Genomic DNA, 24,651 nt, shown 5'->3' with positions numbered 1-24,651 from the left:
CGCATCTGTCCACAGCAGCTAATTTCGAAAGGGGCCCGAATAGTATAATGACCATAGTACGCATATAGGGAATTCTGGTGGGAATACAACATATGCCTGTGTATCAGATAGAAAAATATTGGGGACTCCAGTTTCAATCACAGCTTCTAAGCACTGGAAGTATCAAGCCATTTGAACCTCATAAGACTTTGGAATCTGTGTTTTCGCACAACAGACAGTGCTACGGAGCAAAAACACAACTCATAAAATTACACAACAGCCTTTGTAAAGAGTGCCCTGCTATAAACACCACCCTCCTTGAGCTCAGTTGCTGTGCAGCGTCTGACAGTTGGACCACACTGACAGATCTCCAGGCAACCAGTGCAGTAGGACCAGCAGGGATGTGTCGAAACACGACACCCGGGCCGTAGATTGACACTGATCGACTTGGTGTTGCATCATGATCTACACACCAGATTGACTGGTTGTTTGTGAAAATGTCCGTCTGTGAAGTGTGGGAGAAAGGTCACAGATTGGCCGAGAGAGGATGGATTGATGCCATGGTAGAATGGATGTGGGAATCAAACATGGACCCAGGAGAGATGGAGTAGCAATCAGTATTCATCAATAGTCTTGCTTTACTCATGGAATCTTTGAATTAACACCTGAGAGTTAGAGTGAGACTCATGTTCATCCGATGGAAGACTGCAACATATTAAGATCTATTGGGCTCATGATACATCATTGTGTGTGTGTGTGTGTGTGTGTGTGTGTGTGTGTGTGTGTGTGTGTGTGTGTGTGTGTGTGTGTGTGTGGATTCAGTTCAATTTCAATTTCAATTCAATTCAGCTCAATTCAGTGGCTTTATTGGCCTGAAAGTTTCAAAACAATTTTGCCAAAGCATCAAGGTGCAAACTGACTGAATATTTGGACAATACACACACACACACACACACACACACAAAAACAGTAAGACTAGCAATACCTGAACATTTGCTAAAATATAGTATATCAGCAAACAAAGCAATAACTTGATTCTTTACATAGGTTTTGTTTTCCATCATTTAAGGATATCACCACTAGTTTCCTCACACAAACAGTATTGCATAGAGCTATGGTACATCAAGCTAAGGAACACCATGAATTTAGATAGTGTAGATCCTGACATCATACCATTGTGCGGATGTGAGAGAACTGGTAGGCCCAGTGATACAAGGAGGCACGCTGTTACTCACAAACTGCAGACAGCCTGAGCCCACCTAAGCCCTTTGCATCTACTTCTTCAATCTACAGCCTGGTCGATAAAGCATTGCATCCTCCTTGTTTACCATAAGGCAGCTGTTCAAGGGTTCAATGGTTTTGCCAAGATGACTGGCTCACTAATCCCACAACTGATGTCTCTGCTGCTGGAGAGCTCAGTCTGAAAAGCTGAAATCTGGAAACAGCCCTGTGAGGTTGGGCCAAAGGATGGGAAAGAGGGTGATGAAGAAAGCAAAGGGCTGAAAATGTAAGTAAAAGTAACAAAGTAAATTTAAGGAATATGGGATTAAGCAAGGTGGAGACATAAGGAGGAGTAACAATGGGAAAAGAATAAAGAGCAAGATGAGAGGGAATGGCAGGAGGAGGGAGGAGTATAGATAAGTCACATTAAAAAAGAAGCTTGGTTGCCTAGATTCTTACAGTAGATTGCATGGTGTAGTTTTCTCAGCCAGTAAATTAGCAGTGTGCTTGAAAGGTTTTATATAAGCCTAGGGAGTTGTAAATTTTACTCTCATGCTTTGTATACCTATCTCACTTTAGATCATGTTCTCAAGTGATATTGTAGCACCATCTGTAGTGGGAATTTGTTCTTATTGTGTGTGTGTGTCTGTGTCTGTGTCTGTGTCTGTGTCTGTGTCTGTGTCTGTGTCTGTATCCAACACATATATGCATTGACATGCAACACACTATGTGCATGTGCTGGTGAGCTGCTACTCGTGGTCCAGGCTGATTGTTCTCTTCTAAAACAAGCAAGCAGTTTATGTTGAAGTCTAAATTCGTCCCAGGCAACATGCCATCCATTTTTAAAGGTGGATCCTTGAGGGCTTCCCAGGGGTTCCCAGCAAAAAGAGGAATAGAGTAATTTAACTATAGTTTAGCTCACAAGAAATTGTTACAATACAAAATTATTGAAGCAAATCTCTTCAAACGGGCGTCCACACTACAGATTCATGAAAGTCAACTTGTGGGTCCTGAACATGAAAAGTTTGAAAACCCCTGAGCTAAAACACTGGTTTTGCCACTTGTGAATCATTCAGATATTTTATCTCTGTATCCCATAGCTCTATATGTGCAGTATTTTGAGGTTTATCAGGACGGACAGTCCAGTTGACTGACATAGAGACTGACACTCACTGCTGGTTGCATCTAGAAGTGATTTGATGGTTCTACCACCCACCACCCTGCCTTTAACCGAGCAGCAAAGTTAGAGATGTTAGGTAAACTCTAAATATTTCATGTCAGCTCACTGGCATCTCTGGTATGAAAAGTTCTGGCAGTGGTGGAGCTCTGAAAATTGACCCTCTTCCCTGGACTTTGCTTAAATCCTCATTTACTCTTGACTACTCGACTAAACTGTCATGTTTCTAATGTGTCTAATGTGAGTTCTAGGAATGCTTGACCAAAAAAAAAAAAAAAAAAAATCCAGCTGTAACATCTCAGACTAGTCAAGCAAAAACTAGTCTGAGATGTTACAACTGGAATTTATTTGCTTTTTTTCCCCCAGATGTAACAAATTCCAGCTATAACATCTCAGACTAGTCTTTGCTTGACTAGTCTGAGATGTTACAGCTGGAATTAATTGTATTTATTTATTTATTTATTTATTGGTCAATGTTATCATCAACATTTCTGCCCAATTTTTGGACCAAACACCTTTTCCTCCACAGATTTCATTGGCACATCTTGAGCCACAGACTGACTCTGAAATTAGCTTTGTCATTCTATCACTGTCCTCATTCCTGTCATTATCTCCAAAAGTTAATGTATTTCACCCTCATTTAATGCGTAGGCTTATGCTTGATGAAGGCTGGGGATATTATTCAGACACACCATCACATTGACTTTGCTTTTTACCTCTTAGCTTACAAATTGTATTGCATCATAAAGCCTTTTTGTCCTGCTCTGTCTGTCCCTGTGTGTCAGTTTCCACTGTCTATCTCTTACTCTGTGTCTGTATCCATTATTTCTCTCTGCCTCTTTCTCCCTCTCTCTATCTCCCCCCCCCCCCCCCCCTCCACGCCCCACCGCCCCATGTTTTTCTGTTTGCAGTTGAGACTGTAAGATCTTTCAAGCTCTGGAAGTTTGGGATCAGTGAGTTTTAGGTGTGTGTATGTTTGTTTGCTTTTTTTGTAAGTGTGTGTACTTGTGTGCGTGTGTGTGTGTTTATGTGCTGTTCTTCACTAACTTTGCCTTTTTATCACAGTCTCACAGGAAACTTATTTTACTCAACAGCAAATCAAAGCAGCGGAATCTTCTTTTAGTTTGCAAAATACTCCCTATCAGCAGAAAGAGTGTTACTAAACCCTTTTAAATCTGTGCTATGGACAGGCAATGACAGCACCAGCTGATTTTAATACAGACTTTGCCTTTGTGGTGTCAGTGTGGTTTTTCAGCTGGAGCAGTGACATCCCAGCCTCTCTGCCTGATTATGCCCACTGTCCTCAAGTGTTGTGAATAATGGATGGATTGTGTGCATTTGTGTACATGTAGGCATGTGTGTTTATGTGTGTTTGTTTGTTTGTGTGTATGTGTGAGATTAAGTGTCTACATGTTTGTGCTATTAAAGGATAGCGCAGTGTCAGGGAGAAATGTGTTAAACAACTGTCAAGTTAAGTTTGTGTTGGTTTCATCCACTTCTGGAGTGTTCTCTCTCTATCACCCTCAGTAGTGTCTTCCTATCATATTCTATATGTTTTAATCTGACCACACAGGAGGGGCTTCTCTACTGAATTCAGCCTAAGTCAGCCTTTGTCTTCTTCTGGCTCCTGAGACCAAACTGCATGCAACGAGTGCTGATGGGCTCTGCTTTCCTTTTCTAAAGGGAGGTGACTGCTGCACATAAGGGCTGTGTGAGTGGGCTGTTAATGAAGGTAATCATATGTTAAGGATCTCCAACGAGGAATGGGGGCTAAGGAATGCTGAACTGAACATTAGGGAAGCTTTTATAATGGCTTTGAAATTTGGACTGTAGATGATGCTGTTTTTACCAGTGTTTGTTAGTTTTTATTGTTTTATATTAAGGAATATCATTTGATATATTGGCCCTCTTTTCCCTCCTTGGTGGTGTTGTGTGGTTTGAGGCCAGAATCTATTTTCTTTATCTTATGACATTTGGTCACGACCAGCTATCAATTAGTATATGGGGTGCCAAGCTTCTGAAAGTGTGGAGTCTGTGCTTTGCCAAACAGAAGTGTGAAAATCTGTGAGAATCATCTTTATGTGTGGAAGCTCCACCTAGAAGCTAGCCCCAAATATCTTCTAGTGCATTCCTTGCCTTACACAGCTCTTTGTGTATGTGTGTATGTGTGTGTGTGCGTGCGTGCGCGTGCGTGTGTGTGTCCATGTGCGCGTGTGCGTTTGTGTGTTTTCTATACATCGCCAGCCACCAGGAATTAATAACATAGAACAGAAGGGGAATGATCACTTCACTTGTGCTCACTAACAATCCCCCAAATACTGTAGAGTTTAAATGAGCTAGTCTGTACTGTATACCAGCTAAATTCAGCTGAGTTGGACTGACTTAGTTTGATGGGAAGGGCCTGGGCTAGTCTTGGTTAATCAGAAGTGGTATGAATTAGAATCTGCTGGGTTAGACTGGCCTGGACTGGTTTTGATGGAGATGACTAGAGTTGATTGTTTTTTGGAGAGCTGGACTTGGATAGGCAGTGGATGGGACAGGAGTTGTCTGCCTTAGGTGGAATAAAATTATGCACTCCCCAAGGCACTCCCAGGCCAGAGACATGCATCCTGTGCAAAAGCACCAAGTGTGAAATGTTCTCTTCATCATGAAACTGCGCTGCAGATCACAGAGCTATTCATTTAAAATGTAGGAAAAGAGGTGATTTTATTGGTCATGATGACTGAAGACTACCCCTTTCACAGATGGTGCCCGTAGTGATATTTCCACCATGTTGGCCAAGGATTTCAACAAAGTTACTGTTGCCAAAGATTAATTGCTTCTTCATTATTTTCCCTTTTTGCCAAGTTGAAGCCCAGATCATCATGTACTCACATGTTTTGGTAGCTGCATCTAGCACCAACTACAGTTGAATTATATATTATAATAATATAGTTAGTGGGGTGACAAGGTGCAATTACAGTGATTGTAGGACAGCATAGTTATTTCCTTCATATGTTCATAGTGTTGTCCCTCAACCCCTTCAGAGTTTTAGCACCCTGTTTATCAGTTTTATAATGATGCAGTTTAATTGTAATTTTTGTGACACAGACAGTCAAATGTCAACAGGATCAAATCCTAGGTTTCTTTTTAAATCTATTAACCACCTCTTAAAAACGTCATCTCCCAGCATTTCCTCACATTTTGTGGAGGATGACAATGGGTCCATTTGTGCCCCTTCCGAAATGTGGGGTGCCTCAAGGGTCAATCTTTGGACCCAAGTTATTTTAATTATATGTGCTTTGTGCTTTCCTTAGGGCACTTGATCCATCACGTTGGTTGTGTGTTTTAACATTGCTACACTGCTGATAGACAATTCTATCTGTTAAGTCTGCTGACCTCACAAATTTAACTACTCTGCGTAAGTGTCAGTTTAGTTATACTTAAGTTAAATCACAGTAAAATTAGGTTCTCTGGACACAAACAGAAAATCTGTTTCCAAAAACCTAGGTGTCATTTTTGACTATCAGCTAAAACTTGATAAACATGTCAAGAGAGTTATTCTATCCCTTTGCTTTCACCTAAGGAATATTGCAAAAATACGTCCACTTTTATTTTTACAGCAGCTGGAAATGATTATCCATGCTTTTGTGACCTCCCTCTTAGATTACTGTAATGTCTTGTATTTTAGCCTATGTCAAGAGGCCGTTACCCGGTTATTCACTAAAACCATTCTCACATCACCACATTGGCTTCCAATTAAAATTAGGATTCCATTTAAGATTGTTCCTCTCACCTATATGGCTTTAAATAATATTGCTCCAGGGCATATTAGTTCAGTACTAATGCCTTAAACCTCTGCTAGGGCCCTGAGGTCCTCTGAGTGAAGTCTGCTAGTTGTACCTCATTCAAAACTAAAAACTTGAAGGACTACAGGGTTCATGTCAGCAAACTCTCTGGAGTATAATACACCAGGTCTGTTCCATTAAATCCTTCCCTGTCATGAGAGTGGGAGCTTCACCTTTGTGTCGCTGCTCACAATTATGTTGTTTTGTTGTCTATAACTACCTCATTCACTTTGGAGAAGTGCACTCCTGGTGAAGCTTCTTTTCTTACGATAGAGGAGGATATATGGACCAAAAGTGGCAGATGTATTACACTTGCACAGAACAAACCACTATATGGCTAAGAATTAAGTCACAAATGAAGACCTATCTCTTTATGGTTTAGTGTTTGCAATTTGTAACCTAGGTTGTAAAATGTGCTAAATCAATAAAATTTTACTTATTTACTTAACTCAGTATTTTGAAAAATGGCCTGATTTCCCCAAGTGTAATGGCATTGTTTTCCAACAGTCTTCAGGAAAAAGGTCACCTGTTCTGGTTTGGATCCATTCCACTGGATCCATTCTGTCTTCCCTCCAGCACCTATTGGAGAGGGGACATGAAAATCCCTATTACTTCTACTTCTACCAATTCGACTATCAAGTTGTATGCACCAACCATTTCCTCTTGTCATGAGGGGTTTGAGAGAGGTTGGGCCACCTTCTCCTTCAAGTCTGCTGGGAAGCTGGAGGAAATGCTCGCCATAATTTGTTCTGCTGCCTATGGTCTTAGATGTCCTTTGGAAGGAGCATTTTGAGCCCATTAGGCAGGCCTTTCTTAGGTTGTTGACAAGTAAGATGGTGCTGCTGCTTGATTTGACTGTGGCTAAGAGAGTGAGTGATTAATGTGCCCTTTCTTTGTGCTAGCTTACTGCTGAAATGAGGGGACCTGTGTTTACACTCAGGCAAAATCCGGCCTTCAAGCCTGAGAGCCTTAAGAGTTCATTAAGAGTTCACTATTAAGAGAGAGGGAGGAGAGGTTATACCGCCGGTCTCTTGTGTGTGTGTGTGGGCATGTTATGTGGAACACATAGTTATGTGGAGTCACACACAGCAGGAGGTTGTGTGCTGTGGAGTGGCTGGCAAGCTCCTGTCTCAGCAAAGGCTCGTCCACTGGCTTTACTGGAAGCCTAAAAATTCCCACCGCTCTTTATGCACACATGTAGCAGCCTTATTTAGGCAGGACATGTGTAGAGTGTAGAGCAGCATTGTGGTTGACATCCTAATCATTCACCGGATTTTATCTTCTGGGGGTATGTGGGTCTTTATACATGTTTTAGTTTAACACTGGTGCACAGGCCTCACATGTAAAACACGCCACACACACACACCCCACACACACTCACAACGCATCATAATATAGTGTGTCAAAGAAGCGTTGGTCATGTCTGGCTGATTTGTTGTAAGGTGGTTCCCAGACAGTTAGACCTGTGATGCAGCATGTTGTTAGCGTTACATAGAGTGACAGTTACAAATGATAACTGTTGTTCTGTGATCACACGTATAAATCTCTAATGAGTTAAACTGCCCCCAGATAGTCGCCGAAGACTTAGTGGATGAGAGGTACTGTAGTCCCTGCATCTTTGGTTGAGTTCTGTTGAGTTGAATGGCTCAGCCAGATTGGTTGACCATGTGCATACAACATTTCAATGAGCTGAGACAATTAGATTAATGGCGAAGCCAGTTTAGCCCCATTAGAAGTCTCTCTGTGAAAACTAGAGTTACGGGGTTTTAGGGATGACTATCGTATTCTCTGCTTAGCCTCCCTCAGTGTCAAACTTCTGTTTTGATTTGTACAAACTGTTAAGCATCTAGTGTTTGTACCTGTTATTAGTCATTAGTCAAGTCCAGTTTTGGATTTCAATTTGCAGTGCCTTCTGTGTGGCCACAAGAGAGTTTTGGAGCATGTACCAACGGCACAGAAGCAGTGTAGTCATGAAGAAATGCAGTCATGTTTTTTAATGAATTGATATTATAATAATATTTATTGTTTGTTTGTTGGTTTGTTGGTTGGTTGGTTGGTTGTTTTTTTCTTGTATTGTTCTTGAATTTTGTTTTTGACCTGATTTAATAATCAGCCACAGTGGCAATCCTCACTTATTTGGTGACCAAGATAAGATCATGAAGACGTTCAAAGAACAGAACAGAACAGATCTGTGTAACTCTAACCATTACACAGACTTGGCTTGGAGCATGCAAGTCCCCCTCAATATGGGATAGAGGCTAAAAATGCAGACCACTTAATTATGCTAACAATATAATAGACACACTAAGGCAAAGTAATATGTATTCCTGAGTGCTGATACAGGGGGAGGCTATAGGAGATGGAGAGAAATAAAGAATTGTGTTTGCAGGCAGCAAAATGATTAGCAGCATATATGTATGCAAAAGGAGGAACTGCAGTATCTCTTTATATGGGCTGTCTGGTTATAGGAGTTTTGATGTGATCGTCTATGATCAGTGGACACCCAGAGCACCTGACATATGACAGTCATGTCCAGCCTAAACTATTGCAAAGCTCCATAAAATGCTGATGATTACATGATACATGGTATATCTCTATCTTTTTTTTTCTAAATGTTGTACCTGACCTGAATGCTCTGATCTCTTCATATTAAAGCAGGAGGATTTCCTTGTTTGTATATTGACTAAGTTATTGTCAATGCTATCCTCAATGAAGGGTCATATGTCCCAAGTTTCAAGATAGCCACACTACTAGTTTTCAACATCTTTTTTGATATGAGCAAGTTGTACAATTTGCCGCTTTTATTAGGTACTGAGATAAAATTCCGGTATATTAGTGTATCTAGTGCGATAAAGGGCTCAGTAAGGGTCACTTTTGCTCACCTGCTGGCATTTTTTCATTTTGATGACTTTTGATGTAACCTCTACTGCAGCGCTGTACAGTGATTTTTGAACTGTAACCCTCTCCCAGCCACTGACTCAACTCAGCACTGCTGTTGGCACCAAGGCGGGTGCCGAGTAAGAGGAGGACAATACATTTGAAGGGGCACACAGCATGAGCGCCGCACAGAAACTACTTTGAAAATAATAATGTCATAATAAATAAAACATCGCTCTGCCACTCCGAGTGTAGCGAATGGCACACAGAGCACACAGAAAAGGAACTACTTTTAATGTAATAATAAATTAAACACCGCTTTGCTGTGGACTGAGACCTCAAGTCAGCTGCCTACCCAGGAAATTATATAGTCCATGTCACTGACTGCCACTAACTGGCTAAAACACTCTTAATACAAAAACTCAAAATAAAAGAGGAAGGTATTGTTATACTCCTGTTGATATTCAGTGTATTTAGTCATTATTCTATTTATAATAATGCCAATGAAAAAAAAAAATATTGCAGAGAAGTATGGTGACTAAATCCAGGTACGAAGGTAAACTCACATATTATAATCCTCAGGATTATATTACTTGACCAAATTGCAGAATAAATGAATATTCTAATGTCAAAGACTGCTGGCATTTATAGTCTATAAGTCTATAAAGTCTATAAAGTACACAGTTTTATCATGAGTTTAGATTCTGAAAAAAGCATTCGGCAAGACTGAAAAGAATTATTTCATTTTAGGACTGTGTTGTTTTTCCTCTACTGAAAATGTCATTAATTGGATAAGGCTGACTTTAACCTATACATTGTGAAAATTAATGTCTTCAGTGAATGGGTCTCCTCCCCAGCTTCTGTAAACTTGGGAACTAGACAGGTGTGCCCACTCAGTTACTATGTAAAAAAAGTATTCAGGCAAATGTTTAAGATCGCTTTGTTTGTCAATGTTGTTCAGTTGAAGAATAAACAGTTTCCCAGAATCAAGGAGTGCAGGTACAAGTGAGAATAAAATGGTTTGTGGGATTGAATACCGATTAAGTCCAGTGCCTACTGTAATTTAAGAGATTGTTTGGATTGAATGGAATGGAGTGAATTGGATAGTACTTGGTTGGAATAGGTTACACTTAATTGGGCTGACATGAGGGCTAGTTCAGAAAGGAAGATTAATGGACTTTCAAGGTAAGTATTGGTGTCATGACGGTAATTCATTTTGAAGTAGGTTGCATCATAATGGCAGCTCACACTTAAACTGCTCTGCAAGTCGTGTTAAGGCTAATGAATGTTTGAAATAATATCTGTATGCAGACATGTAGATTACCACTCAATTCACAAGGTAGCTCTACTGCTCTCTCTCAGCGCTCTACTAGTTGATGTATTTGTAGCAATTCCACTGGCAAAACAGGGTTTCTGTCAAATAGCAGGAATCTTACATGACATTATACATTACAGTTACCAATAATGGCTGAAATTTACTGTTGCATATTAAGTGTGTTATAATTCTTTCATAGCATAGATTGGTTGGTGAAATAGATTGCACCCATGTTCTCATCAGTTAAGTGTCGCAGGAACATTAAAAAGAATTCACAGCCTCAGTGACCAGGTACTGACAGAGTGATCATATGTTTGTATTGATTTACCATGCAGCTCATCTGTCTATTACATTAAGGCAGTGGTTCTAAATCTGGGGGTCAGGACCTCCCAAGGGGTTGCAAAATAATTTTGGGGTTGCAAGATGATTAAAACATTGGGAAGAAAAACATTTTTAATATGTAAAATTGACATGATAATTATTTTCATATTTTACTCTTACTCTTTGTTTTCTTGTGAAATACTGAGTAGTTATAACATGCAAGGCCTTCTCTGACAATTAAGCAAATAAAACAACCTGAAAAGATCACCATCATCATCATCATAATAATAACAATGAGTTCCCTCTTTCTCTCTGTACCATCTTGTGAATAGGTTTTTGTTCTTGCAAGAGATGCACTGCCTATATTGCATGTGATTGCCTATTTGCCTCAAATACCATGTATTTTAGGTGAACATGCTCATAGCTAGGTCAAAAATCCTGGATGGACTGAGTCAGTAGGTAACCACCTTCATGCGACCAGTTAGTCAGAATTGCCATTATTAGATATTGTCTAGCCAGCTATCACAAACATACCCTGACTATTCTGAGCTTTCCTCCTGAACTGGACACCGATGCAAAAATAGTTGTCTATTTTGTGACCTTGAGCTGCTCCTCTGCACTATCTCGAACAGATTTCTTCTCCGAGATGAAGAGCAGTCACAGCCAGGCTCGGCTGTCGCTAGAGATGAGCAATGCATGGATAATTCAGTTACAACAGTACAAAATTAAATGGAGATTATATAAAACACACACAGACACACACACATGCACATCCACAGTCACCCACTTGCACACACCCATCCACTCAAATTCACACTCATACAGAAAGTTCTGCACACATTTGTAATCCTCACGCAATTATTATGCAAACGCTATTGCATGCAAAAGCAATCTCACATACATGCTGTGTCCTGATAATTCTACCTCACAAATACGCACAGTCTCTGACACATACAGTACAACTCCACACTCAAACACTTGATGGCAACTCAAGCAAACGGGAAGCCATTTATACCTAATTACTGCCATTGATAAATTATAATACAACAAAGGGCTTTATGGCTTTCTCACACAGGAGAGACAACACATAAGCCCTCTCTCTGTCGCTCTCTCTATCTTTCTCTCTCTCTCTCTGTCGCTCTCTCTATCTTTCTTTCTCTCTCTCTATGCATGACACAGCAGTCAAGCCAGTATAGTCTGGCTGACAGTAGCTAGATGTTATGCCATAATTAGGAGGGTTATTTGCCAGTTGCTTATAGTTTGCCATACATCTTACTGTGGATATAAAGGCTGTTGCAGAGTAGTATGTTATTATTTACAATGACAGTGTTTCCTTTTCAACTCTAGGAGCTGTGTGTATGCAAGCGTGTTGTAGATGAATGTGGTACTTAAACGTGCCTTGTGTTCATGGCTGTTACAAGCCAGATGTGGCTTATCGTTATTAAGTGGACTGGAACACTAATTATGAACTGGTTGAATGCAGTTACAAGATTGATTAGCACACATGTTGAATTCATTAGGTGTACTCAGACGACTGCTCATGATTTGATTCTTAATACACCACATCACTGCCTGTCATCATATTACATACAACCGATACTCGTTCTGTGGGGATTCCATTTGATTGACAGCTGTCATCTACATGGCAAGTACCTCCCACCTGACTCATCAGTCTTGTTAACATTCTGTCTAGTCATTTCACAAATGCTCTCATCTTCAGTGACTTGACATGAGAAGCTTAATTAAAAGTTGTGAGTAAGTGTGATGGCAAAATGCACAATGGCTACTGCAGTCCAGACAAAGAGTTGGCTGAGGAGAATGAGGTGCTGGGAAAGAACAAATCTCAAAGTTTCATGAAATGAGCACATTGTCTTAAAATTAAATATGTGTTCTCTGCACAAAAGGTGTGAGAAATACATTTTCTCACTATGAGAGTATTATGGGAGACATGAACACAAGCAGGTTGTGGTCTGATGCTGAATTAGTGCAGAAGAAAGTAATCCATTGAGAATTAAATGTCATTTCAACATCTTGTCTATGCTATAGCTTTCATATAGCTCAGGATCTGTTTGGCTAAGTAGAACTCTGTTGCATTGTTACATATTTAAATAATACATAAACAGTTGTAAGTACAAAAAGTGTTTTATTTTTTGTCACATACTAAAACAGAATGCAATAATAATGCAATAAAAAATGCAATAAAAAAGTACCAAAGCAATAAAAAATATCAACAAATAACAGTAACAACAGTAAAATAAAATGATAAAAACATTTAAAATATTAAAGTGATAACTGGAAACACAAGCGTTCATGCTGCTCTAAATCCACTATAAGAAAACTAAATTGTGTAAAAGAGATTAACCTGCCCAGTTTCAGTAATCTCTGCACACTGTACCTCTTGTGGGGAGCACAGTTCTTGAAAGTGAGCATCCCTAAGTCGGTCCTGACACAATGATCCTCTAGAACTAAGTAGTCTTGTGTGCTAGTACAATATGAAATGAATTTATATGATAGAAGACCTGAGAGACACTCTGGAAGTATTCCAACAAGAGCTTTATTGACAAACTGAATGCTCCTCCTCACTGCCAGCGACTGACAACAAACTTTCTCATAAATTAGGCAGTGGTGAGTTGTAAAGCTATCCTGTTATAAACCTAGGGGCAGAATGATATTCAGCATCAAGAGGTTTAAGAATGGAAGCAGGACAGCGCATGTAAATGACATCACCATAGTCCAAAATGGGTAAGAAGGTACAGACTGAACAAGATGCTTTCTATGATTCTGTGTAAAACATGCTTTATTTCTGTAAAAGACTGACAGTTTTGCTTTTAAGGACTCAGTCAGTTCATAAATATGTTAGTTAAAGCACAGCATGTCATCAATAGGAATATACTCTTTCAATTGATATTCCATCTGAAGCTTTAATATTTACTTCCATGATACTGTTAATTTTCTAGAGAACAGGACCTGCCCTCAACTCAACAATTTCCATTTTCCTAACCCTAACTGTGAGCAAAACTTTATTACACCTTAAAAGATAGGTTCAGCATTTCCATACACGCCATATTTAAATGTCAGTACCCATCATTTATAACAGTACACAGCACAACCTCACCACTAGTTCCTGTGATGAGAAACTTACCACTCGGCTGCAGTTTCTTGCTAGCCTTGCTAATTTTACACTCCTTTTCAGACTCAGAAACCTTTTGAAAACAGGAAACTCACAACATAGTCAAATACATCATGAAATTGTCTACCCAGACAAGTAGCTGCAAACAGTGCTTTCTAACAAGTTTTATTTATCATTTACAACAATACATTGCTTTGTATACCGTATTTCACCAATTAATCGCCCGGGCGTTTAATATGCAAAATCGACTTGGACCCCGGGCGTTTAAAAGAACCAGGCGGCTATTCGCTGCAGGCCTTTATTTATTTTTGCACCAGGTCATTACTGTGATGACAGCTACTGTCCAACATATTTTCAGTCGGTCGATTTAATATTACGGTACACCCTTTTGTTCTAACGTTAGCTAGCGCTCTTATTTTGACAGAAAACAGAAGTGCCGCACTGTTATTGTGCGGCTAACTGTTTACTTCTGCAAAAATAAGGTGAGTAGCCTTATTTTAGGTTACCTCAATATAATGCAAATAATCGCCCCGGCGGTTATTCGGGTGGGCGTTTAATACGCAAAATGCGTGCAGACCCCAGGCGTTTATAAGAACCCGGCGGCTATTTGCGGCCGGGCGATTAATTGGTGAAATACGGTACATCTACACCATTCTGCTTCTAAGTTAGCTAATGCCGAGTTCACTTCAACAATTCAACTTTGAATTTCTGTCCTGTAAGTTTCCGACCCACAACCACATGGTGTTCACGGTCTCAAAGAATGAATGCTCTTTGGTTTTCGCCGTACAGGAAAATTCACAATTTCTTCTTCTCGAGAGCCTTTATTTATCCTGAGTGGTTTGCTATTAAATAAATAAATAAATAAAAATCCAAATTAGGACATTACCAAATACTTTTAACTTGTCATTTTTAAGTAGGGCTAGATTTGTGCAGTTCAGTTAAAACAAAGCAAAGCTGCATAAAGGATTTTTTCTTCTTTTGCTTTTCATTGCAAGATATAATGAGAAAAATATATAAAGCCCTCACCACAGATGAAAAATACATTCACCTGACCTGCCCCTTATTTCTTAAAAAATATTTTCCATAATTGAATTAAGTTTGTAAAAGTAATAAACTTCTACAAATTAAAACAGCAAACCACTTAGGCTTGGCTCAATTTATTATGTCATGGAGGAGGTGTGTGACTGTTAGGCCACGAGGGACAACAGCAGGTCATCCAGTTGGCTGCTTTCCAAAATTCTGATGCACTATCTTATATTAACAATATGAAAGAGAACAAGCATGCAATCAATGGTGAACCGTGACTTTCTACCTTGGCACTTTGAATTGACTGAATTGACTCACCAAAGATGCGAACTCATCTCTCTGGCTTAACAAACCCAGCATTTGCTTTCCCAGCCAAGCTAAAATAGAGTTATGCAGCAGCCTGGCTCACAGTGCCTTTATAGCTGTGTCCTGTGGTACCATATGAACAATAAGGTTTATTGAAATTTGTGGTGTCAGCCAACAGAGTGAATAGTACTTGGTGTTGGTCACCACTGAATACTTAAAATCAGCTGGGGACTGTGCACCAGTAATACACATTCAATGAGTAGTTACATTTTGTACCTGGCCAGGCCCTGCACCCCATTAAATGACAGATGGGCCCTTATGAGACTGGGCTAGAGTGGCTGTGACCTCCTCCTGCATACACACATAGATCAGATTGAAAGAACATTGTAGGGCAGTGCAAATTTAGTTTTTTTTCTTTTGTAATGTGCTTGTAATGTGAAAGCACTGTAAGTAAGCTGCACCTTTAAGACCACACTTGGACTCAAGATGAAGGCAGGAGGAAGGGGAAAATAAGCCTCTTTACACACACAGCCATGTGCCTGTGCACACATGCGCTTGCACGCACACAAACACAAACAGAGGCACACACTGTAGATGTGGGGGATTGTTTGCTGTGTTATTGCTTCTTTGATCTTTAATGGGGTAGAAATGGTCCATCTGCTGCCATATTAAACGCTGTGATTTATCAAGCCTCCCTCCACTATAGATGTCCATGTTTTCACCTGTTTTTTTCTCTCCCACTCTCACCCCTCTCTTTTTGTTTGCCTCACCATTTACACACACCCACACTCACATTTAAAGACTCACCTACACACATTGATACCAACCTATATATACGGAGGACATTATTATGCAGCACACGTAAGGTGTATTTGTGCTATTGGTCCATTCTTGCCCATTAATCTGAATCCTAAACCCCCAGCCAGACCATTCTCTGTTCACCCTGTCACCAACACAACTATTGCGGCCACACGTGTGTGTGTGTGTGTGTGTGTGTGTGTGTGTGTGTGTGTGTGTGTGTGTGTGTGAGAGAATGTGCCTATGTTTGTGTGCACATGCATTTGTGTATTTGCAATTATGTGTCTTCAGGCTCTTCTGTCTTCCCATCCGTCTGCATGTTTGTGCTTTTACATTTGAGCGGCCATTTGTCAGGCTCCCCTGTGTCTCTTCTACTCGTCACTATCAGAGCAGAGAGAGGTGGCAATTGTGTATGTGAATTTGTATTGGTTTGTCCTATCTGTGATGGAAATGGCCATGGGAAATTATTTCCACAACAGGTGGGCTGGCAATTGGTACTTTGTTTCCAGTACTGAATGTGTTACAGCCTCTTCTAGTGGTCTTTGGCTCAGGAAAAACAGGTTGCTAATGGCGACAGACAAGCAAACAGCCAGGACCCTAGAAAGTCAAAACTCTAGCGCCGTGGAAAAAGAAATGTGAAATGTTTCAATTCAAATAGGCCTTTTGTGGCAATGTAATATTGCATATGTGAGCAGGTAGCATGCATTTATGTTGCAAGAAAATAATTTATGTTTGAGGATGCTTGTTTGTTCCCGATTTTACTATGTACACTTATTAAAATGAATCACGTCTTTTGTGTCAACATCTGCTGTGTTTAGTTTCTTTGATTACTGTGATAGACTCCTGTTTAGTTAAGGATTATTAATATTCATCACAGTGTAATTTGTCAATGAAAGCGTTTCAGATCAATGCTTATGCTGTTGACAACGTTTTGCATGAGAACAGGCCAGCTTGCCCATACCCTACTCTGCATACACATATACACACACATGCATATTTGCACATTTACGACTGCAGAGGGAGAGTGAGAAAGAGAGAGAGAGGGAAATATGATAAAGTTTGGGAATAATTGTTGAGTTTGTGATTGCAGCAGACAAATTTTGGGGGGCGGTAATTACAAACATTTCTGCTGGTTGTGAGGAGTTTGCAAAAACATTGGAATTATTTTTTGAAAAATACAGCTCTTGTCTGCCCCAGCAAATGTAGAAGAAATAGGAACCCCTCATAATATTTTACTTGGAAAGGTTCATTTACATAATAATAATAATGATAATAATAATCTACTGTTGTTCTTTCTAAACTCATTTTTTTTTAAATTGAAAAAGTTTGCTCAGATACTTTGTCACTGTTGTGTATCATCAATCTGTGATGTCCAGTGCTCCAGGGGTTATCTTGTGAGGAAGTGTTGTGATTGAACTTTTTCTTGTATCCACTGTCCCTCAACCTGCCTTATCTACCTCTATCTCAGTTAGTGACATCCCAGAATGCCTTCCAACATCTCCAGAGAGCTTACCTGTACTCAGTACTTACCTGTATTCAGCTTGGTTTTACATGTAGGTGGAGAGAGCAATAATGATACCGAATTTCCAGCCAAGAAAAAAAAATAGAGTTGCAACCCACAGTGCCCCTTACTCAAAGCACAACTTGCCTTATGCTTGCATTATGGACTATTGAGGCTGGTGTATCTGGAGAAACTGGTAATCTCCTTTTCTACAGAGGATTTCTCCCTGTGTATGTTTGTTGAATATCAGTAAAAAAGGGGTTTGGAAAGTAGCCCTTGCTGTTTGATTCGAAGCATTTCCCCCACTGTAGCTACGCTTCACATATCCTGAAATGATGTCCTATTGTGCAGGTTGCTCCAGTTATCCGCAGAACTAGGAAAAATGCACCACCAAACAATAAAATGTACCCACAAATACCCGGTCCATCACCCGTGGCTTTAACTGATAATCCCCATTCCCATGGGAATCCCATCTGCAATGGAATCTGTCTCAGCTGGCTACACTGATGGCTCTGCTGTTTTACATGGAGTCCTGTCAGTGTGTGCCTCTCTATCCCAGCCCCCATGCAGAAGATATGAGATTGATATGGAACATTAACACCTCTGCTGCAGTGTTGTTCTCACACATATCTCAGCAGTGTGAAACCAGATGGATAATTTCTCTCATGGGAGGTGGGTATTGCACAGACTCTGTTATTCACTCCTGTACCCCATGAACACTAAATGTAATGCATCTACTCAGGTGAGTATCACACTGGGTAATATGGTTGTTAACATTATAGGTGCTACTCCACTGAGGCATCATCTGCATCAAAACAAGACTGTTTGATGCGGCTGTGCGTGTGTGTGTGTGTGTGTGCGTGTGCGTGCGTGCGTGCGTGCGTGCGTGAGTGCGTGCGTGCGTGCGTGCGTGCGTGCATGTGTGTCTGGTTGATTGCATGTGAGTGTGTGTGTGTGTGCCCATATTCTAGCTTCTGTGGGTTTATGATGCCTTATGTGTGTGAGGCAGTCAATGTAAATCATTGCACGTTGTGGAGAGGATTATGAAGTGACACTTTGGAGGTATTGATTAGCTGAGTCGGCTTCTCTTCAGCTCTCCAGTCTTGGTCCAGTCTTTCCCTGCTGATGCTTACCTGTCAATTGCTCATACCAGTCCCATACATCTTCTTCTGCACAACAGGACAGGCCTAATGTTACCATCTAATTCTACAAGCTGCCAATAAACCTTCCTCATGAATTATGTTTGAAAGGGACAGTAAATAATGTTTTTATTGATCTGAATTAGAGACAAAAGAATTTCAATTTCAAGTCAGTAAGTCTTTGGTACAGTTTATGGTGCCCAGTAACTGACACAAAAGGTAGTAACACTGTAGCAGGTTTCTTTAGTGTTGAGACTTGGCAGACTGTCAGTTGACACACAGTCAACAAAAAACTCACAAAAGGTGAACAATTTGTCTATTTACGTCTATGCAACACCAAACCCAACTGCAGCCCTGACCTCATTTTAGAACCCAAACCAATCTCAACCTGACCTCATTTCTAAGAACACTAACCGAAAGGTTAACCCCAGCCCTGACAAGAATCTGTTGACTTTTTACATTATCATGAGTATCAGTTGAAACTCAGTAGACTTCCAAGTGACACATACTAAATTGATAACTTGATGGAAAATTGAGTGTTACCATTGGACTGTCAAAATCAAGTTGATCTTTACCATGTGACCCAGCCAGAGTTAGTCAGGCTCCAGCTTGTGTCTTAGTGGTGGATGCTCTCCCTTGGATCATCTCTTGTGATCCAGAACCATCTTAAGTTTTTTTCTGCTGCCTCAGTGTTATTGTGAATGGCTCTCCTTCCTTCTGCTTGCCCCCATGATGCCCAGAGTGTGGCAGACTCTGTGGCAGACTGTCAATTATTCACATGAGAATAATTGACAGTCAAGTTTGAGTTCCTCAAAACAATACCTATCCAGCATCATTGTACTGGGGTTCCTGGAGTCTGCAGCAAAGTGGAAACCTGGATGGATATTTAGATGGATAGATTGCACTAAGGGTAACTGGGAAAACATCTTTCTGTACAGTCTTTTGGGTGAACTGTTCCTTAAAACTGAAGTCTTTATTTTTCAGCACATACCATGCATGGTCTTCCTCAACATCTCATGTGGCAGATTTCTGAACTTCAAGTTTGAGTTTGAGTTGCCTTAAATGCTCCATTAAATGGCCATAGCCCATCACATTTTTCACTGTCATGCAGTATTTTTTTTTTTTTTTTTTTCAGTGCATCCTCTAATGTTTGCTGTCTCTGTGCACACTTCTTGTGAGCTAGACTACTGGCTGTGAGAACATGTTTTACCCCTTTAAATGACATTCTTTCAAATGACCGGTTAAGTTAGCAATAGTGAAATTAGCTCTGCTGCTGTCATCTTTGCATTGCAAGCTGTACAGTTAGCTGTATGACTACTTTCTGCTTCCAGTTTAAAGTAATCCCCAACTGTGCACACACGACTGCTGGCCAGCTGCTTACCAAGAGTGCACTGTAGGCTACTGCTGTCAGCTCTGAGCAATGCCTGTTTACAGAAAATAGTTGTGACATAAGTTTATATAAATGTGGTGAGAATTCCATAAATACATGTACCAAGATGATTTCACCAGGATCATTGCAGTTGATATGAGGTCTTTAACCATGGCATTGTTACTCATAATTTAGCTCTTGAGACTAGGTTTTGATGCCTTAGTAGTAGCCATCTCCCATCATATATGTATCCTACATTAGTGCTGCAGTGGTCATTGTACCTTGTACTTTTTGTAGGAATTTGGCATATCGCATGAATTGCTCCCAAATTGGCTGTCAGATTATTCCTTGTGTTTTACGGTGTCGAAAAATGAAACTCTCCTAACTCATCCTAACAAATCCTCTTAGATAAATATAACACTTCAGCTGAACCGCACTGCTATACTTGACATGCAGTCATCTACATCTGGATGTGCACAGAGACTAGAGTTACACAACTCCTCTCTGGTGACAAAGGAGCCGTGGTACCCATGAGTCTCAATCCACAGTGGATGAGGAAAAAAAAAATTAGATCCTTTATATGAGCTGCTCATTGTATGTCAGGGAAATGAGACTTAACATCATAAGGTCCACTGCCATTTATCTTCCCCATGAATTCTCTCAGAAGAAATGGTGAGAAAATTAAGCATATAGATTTACATGCACATGCGTCCACACGTGCCTAAACACACACACACACACTTAGAGACACACACTTTGATCGATGAAGGTACTCCCCATGCTCCCAATGGGCAAAGACGGCTCATGCAAACAGATGGGTGTAATCAGTAGTTAAAGGTCATGTTAATTATACACACAGAATGTAAAAACACACACATACATTCAGGGTGAGATGAATAGACATAGACATATAGACATTTTGCACAAAAGGGCCCCACAGGCTTGGATGGGTTCGGCAGTTTTTTTTATCACACAATCCTGAGTTAAACACAGTCACAATGTATTCATGACTCATAATAATAATAACTGATAATTAAGATGCTGTAGTTTTCTGTGCTGCTGCTGCTGCAGTGCTTGAGTCATTGTGTCACACTAACAGTGAGTCACATAGGATTACTGTGTTTCTTACCAGCCTTTTTTCCCCAATATTATCATTTAGATTAGCCTTCATAGTCAGATAAGGGGTGCAAATTTGGCTCAGTAAACTCTGTGTATGTATGTAAACTGTTTGTGCATGCATGCATGCAGTTGTGTGCCTGGCCGTGTGTTTGCCTTGATGTGTTTAACTGTGAACCGCGGCACCGTGCTCTCCTTTGTGTGGCTGTTTTTATGTTGTTTCTCTCTCTCTGTTCCCTCAGCAGGAAATGCAATATTGTCAGTGCCTAAGGCTGAGAGGTTCTAACGTAGTTACTATTGTCTTTTCTCCCCCCATCCACCCACATCTCTCTATCTCTCCATCTTATTCTGTCCTGGCTCAATCTTGTCTCCTCTGGCTTCTCTCTGTTCTTTACACGATTAAAGTAGAAGTGCTCATAGCCCCAAATATCTCTTTATTTTACTTTCCCTCACTCTGTCTGTCTGTCTGTCTGTCTGTCTGCCTGCCTGTCCTTGGTCCGTGTATCTCACCAAATTCATATTTCACTTTCTGTATCAAGTCACATCATTCGCATTCACATTTTCACAGTTTTTGTAAGAGAATAAAAGAGTAGCGCTTAAAAGAATAAAAGAATAGAAGGTAAGTATATGGGAACACAATCATACATGTGCCACTTTCTATCTATCATGAATTCAAATTTGCAGGTGGTGGGAAATCAATAGCTGTTTTAAATACACCTAAAGTTCAGGCTATTCAGGAGAGAAAGAAAGAGAGAGAGAGAGAAGGGATAATTTTTTTCTTTTTTTTTTTTTTGCTTTCAGGATGGGAGTGATGAAGCAGAGTTAAGAGGGAGAGCTGAAAGAGACAGAGAGCTGTTCAGGCCTCGTTGTGGCAAAAATGTCCCTTACACACCTTGTTCTCTGCCAATCACAAAGTAATCTGCCCCCTATCATGCAGGCAAACAACTGTACAGTGCCTGTGTATACATAACACATTTGTAAACATAGGCACAACTTTGCTCCTCTTCTCAGTAACTTGGTGGACACTTCAAATTAAATATTTTTCTGTCTTCCTTTTTGTCTCTCACTCTTTCTCCTTTCATCACACACACAAACACACACACAGCAAACACAGGCTCAGCGTGAACTGTTGTCTCACTCCATCTGCATCCTGATTTGTCAATTTATGGCCTCAGCTCACCTGAGTGGCTCATACTCATACCCACACACACACACACACACACACACACACACACACACACACAGGCTAAATATACATACTCAAGTAAGTAGCAGCAGTATCAGTCCCTCCAGTCCTACAGTATGGACCAGCGGAGCGAGTGATAAGACCAGGATGAGAGAGGACAGGAACGGATGCACGACGGCAAGCAAAGAGGATGTGGGTTGGCATATTTCTTCCTTCCTTTTCCGTCAGGTGTTATCAATGGCCATAGACCATCAGAGCGTATGATAGGGGAAGGCCACAGGATGGAAGGAAGGAGAGAAGGAGGTAGATTTGGTGAGAGGATTGAAGGGGGGCAGGGTGAAAAAGAGGGTGAAAAGGAATTCCTGTAAGGTCTTATGAAGTAGAACGACAGCAGAGGAGGGAGAGTTAATTTTAGAGGAATGGCAAAGAAAGGCAGGGGATTGGGTAGAGACAGAAGGATCATCCTTCTCACAGTATTATTGTACAGTCCTTTGGGGAAATAGAGTGATAGGAGAGGGGGGTGGGGGGAGTCTCTTAGTGGCTACTGTTGGTGGAAATGGACCAGCAAATCAACTTACATCAAAATATGAACGATGGATTTAAGCAGAAAGGATTGAGAGGCATATGGTGGATGGAATAGGAATGGAAAGAAACTCATATCCCACACCTCTATCTTCTAGATAATAATAAAGCAATGGGGAGAGGGAGTGAAGATAGATGAGTGAGAGTGCCACGGTTTCAGTAAGTATCTCATGGTGTGTCTGAACAGCCGTCCTCATGAGGCGGATTTCCATTGTTGCCTGTACTGTGGAACAAACAGCCTCAAGCTCTGTCCATGGTGCTGAACCCCAGCAACATGGTACATGTAATAAAAGTGTTTTCATTGTTTCAAAGAAAGAAAGAAGGGGTGATGGATGAATGGATGGAGGTTCAGCCTCTAAGTGTAACCCTGTCACACGAATAAGGCTTCAAATGTATTATTATTTTGGTTGTATGGTTCAAAAAGTCAATGAATGTGTCACAAGTCCATGTTCATGGGTTGGTAATAAAACAGGTCCCTGAAAAAAGCAAAGCATCTCAACTCTGATATGCGGAGGTTAAATGAACAAATATTCAAGGGATCTCAACAGTAATTTCTCTTGGACAGAGACAGTTTCAATGGACTGCCATTGTCTCTATTTATTCGCCCACATGAATGGGAACTGGTTGTTCTTTATGAAGCTGGCAGCTCATGCTGTTATTATAAACAGTGCTCCATGAGCAAGGGAGAGCCAAGAAGTTGTTGAGATGAAAGAGTCTCGGATATGGGCTCTTGTCATGTGTAGGCATGAGGAGAATAAAATTGACAAAGGACAAACAAAGTATTTAACCAGTAATTCAGATAACAAATTCTTTAAGGAAATCACCTCAGTTTGTTTAAAGCTCTACTATTCAGATGTGTCACTCATTAACTGAATGAATTTGAAATATTCTGCGTTCTAAATTCATGATGTTTAAATATTAATAGTCTTAATCAGAATATTAGATACAGAGTGTACATAGCATTGTGCTGCCCTGAATGCACTATACTACCCTATAAAGTGTGTCCCTCTCTCAAAGTTTCATCCTGTAGTTGTAGGTAAAAAAAAAAAAAAAAAAAAAATCAGCTTAGTCATGAGGTGTATACCACTTAAAAAGCCAGCCCTTACTATCTAGTTTTTGAAAAAAAAAAAAAAAAAAAAATCAAGTAACATCGTCAACGACATATTAATGATGTGCATCAGTTTGCTATGAATATGTAATCACAAACAGCTTCTCTGAGGTAACGAAGCATCTAAAGTTTCTACACCATTACACGAGCTCCACAAGCAGTATGCTGAAATAGACACAAAAGTAAAGGGAGAGAGAGGCTCGATAGCACAACATGAGCGGCTAATTAAACAGAGGCATTTGCCGTGCACTCTGGCGGCACAATCCATGAGAGTGTGCCTCCTGAAACTGCTTCCAGAAATGTAGGATAACAGCAATAATGAATCTCAAAGAATATTAATGTTTACTTATAATTTGTTTTGGAGTCAAAAACTTAAAGTTAGGATTTTATTTCCCAATGCCCAATTCTCCAATTAAAATTAATAATGCATTTTACTGAATTGTGAAGCCATGCCAACTTCTGTGTATCTGGGCAAAATTAAATAGCTACTCAAGGTTTTTAGTACTTAACATGTGCATATATGTGTGTGTGTGTGTGTGTGTGTGTGTATGCAAAACAACCCCAAAACATCATGTTTGATTGTAGGTACTGTGTACTTTCTTTTTAGGCCTCATTCTGTTTTCTGTAAACAGTAGAATGTATAATAGAATAGAACCTTCTCCTAGAAGGATTG

The 24,651-nt window shown here is 40.3% G+C and overlaps 1 long non-coding RNA gene across 3 annotated transcripts in view; it reads left to right on the top strand.

Annotated features, from left to right (window-relative positions):
• The window catches only part of LOC115366993 (uncharacterized), a 192,106-nt gene that overhangs the window by 113,466 nt on the left and 53,989 nt on the right, over positions 1-24,651 (top strand). The window contains exon 3 of one of the 3 annotated variants that reach the window (XR_003928882.1): positions 21,904-22,115. The exons of the other annotated variants lie outside the window; for them this stretch is intronic. This is a non-coding gene — a long non-coding RNA (uncharacterized LOC115366993). Of the gene's footprint in view, positions 1-21,903; positions 22,116-24,651 lie in introns of those variants that run through there. 3 annotated transcript variants of the gene reach the window in all.

Source organism: Myripristis murdjan, chromosome 1 (assembly GCF_902150065.1).
Source record: "Myripristis murdjan chromosome 1, fMyrMur1.1, whole genome shotgun sequence".
In the NCBI taxonomy this organism is placed as follows: domain Eukaryota; kingdom Metazoa; phylum Chordata; class Actinopteri; order Holocentriformes; family Holocentridae; genus Myripristis; species Myripristis murdjan.
The sequence above is the reverse complement of the archived record's forward strand: the minus strand, read 5'-3'. Positions and strand labels throughout refer to the sequence as shown.